Source organism: Octopus bimaculoides, chromosome 14, assembly GCF_001194135.2.
Source record: "Octopus bimaculoides isolate UCB-OBI-ISO-001 chromosome 14, ASM119413v2, whole genome shotgun sequence".
Classification (NCBI taxonomy): Eukaryota; Metazoa; Mollusca; class Cephalopoda; order Octopoda; family Octopodidae; genus Octopus; species Octopus bimaculoides.
Window position 1 is genome coordinate 43,202,484 of NC_068994.1, and position 1,751 is coordinate 43,204,234.

General features: G+C 29.9%; 1 protein-coding gene across 3 annotated transcripts in view; it reads right to left on the reverse strand.

Moving 5' to 3' along the window:
- LOC106879397 (protocadherin alpha-3) overlaps nucleotides 1–1,751 on the reverse strand; it is a 139,665-nt gene that overhangs the window by 64,937 nt on the left and 72,977 nt on the right. The gene's annotated exons all lie outside the window — the stretch shown is intronic.

The window sequence follows — 1,751 nt, forward strand, 5'->3', positions numbered from 1 at the left end:
AAAATGCAGAGCAATCCTCAACTGCACAAAGACATAGAATTTAATTAAATTAGAACAGATGGACACATTAGTATAATTATACTTAAAATCTCCAAGAAATTAAGGTGACAGACAGAGAACATCTTGCTTTAGCCATACCATGGAAGCTAATAAATAAAATGTCAAAGGAGACTCTGCTTGTCACTGATTTTATTTGTTTTTTTAGTTTAGATTTATAGACTATCATATCAAACCTTGTATATCTGAAGCTTAAGAGAATAAAAGGCATTATCTGTTAGGGGTAGGGGTGAGAGAGCAGATAGAAATTATGGTTGGTATAGTCATAAACTCATGAGGTTTGGTAAAGGAAGACTTAAAACAAGATGTTGGCTGACAACTAAGGTGGGGTCACCCACTAGCAGACCACTGATAATGAAACAGGGGAAGTCTTATCATGTAGTACTACATGATAAGTCTACCAAATCTACTCACAATGTTTTTGGGAAGCAAAATTCCTATCAAAAACACATGCCTGCATCTGCTATGACTGATTCATTTATATATATGCATATACACATCTACACATTTATATACATATATGCACATGTACATACACACACACGTACATACACACACATGTACACACACACATTCACACACATGCATGCACGCACACACATATATAATGGCTTCAGTTATCAAAAGCGGAATCTTAGCGTGCCAATACAATGGCACTGACAGACTGGATCCAATTTTATTTAAATTCTACTTCAACTATTTGGTACTTTTTTTTCTTCTTTTTATTTTTCTCCCGTTCATTTATGGCTAATGTATAGGTCAGAATTTGAACTCAGATCATCATATACTCAATGAAATTCACATGTCTTATATAATGTTTCTATATTAAAAGTATGCATTACATAATTTAGATTGTTTTAATCAAAACACATGCAGCTTTATGCTTCCACTTTCAAACTAAATCATTTCATAAAATCTCTCTCTTTCTTGTTTTATTTTATAATTCCGAGAGTAGTGACACCTAATCCAATTCAGTTAGATCATTTTTAAAGGAATTCTATTTGGAGTTTCCTTTACAATCTATAAGTTGGACATTTAAATTAAATTAAATCTAAAGCTATTGAATGTTAACTGAGGATAAAATGTTGAATACATGTTTACATTTGAACAAAGCGACACGTGCAGATATAAAAGGGTTTATATCTTGAAAGGAAATACCAAAAACAAAAAATTTAAAAACAAAAAAAAACAAAAAAAGAAAAAGAAAGAAATAAAGGAGAAATGTGTAAACCCATTCCTAAAATTATCTTACTGAATGGAAGCGGAAAGACATTTCAGAAAGTATTCCAGTGAAATAGCTTAAGTTAAACAGAGATTTATTAGACTGCTCATGCACTTGGCTTTTATTTCAACACTAGGGGATTATCAAATATAAATAGATGATTGAGAGATTAACAAATAGATAAATAGATAAAAATATATTTAAGGTCTTATGAATGAGTGTCTTATTCTTATGTGCATTTGGAAATGTTTGAGAACATGTATGTGTGCGTATGTGTCTGTGGATGTGTGTGTATATAAACTTAGTTCTTATACATATATGCATATAAGTGTGAGAGTATATATATATGGGGTGGGGTATATATATATATTATATATTTATATGTATGTGTATGTTTATATATATGTATCTGTATCTATCTATCTATCTATCAACATATATATATATATATATATATATATATATATATATA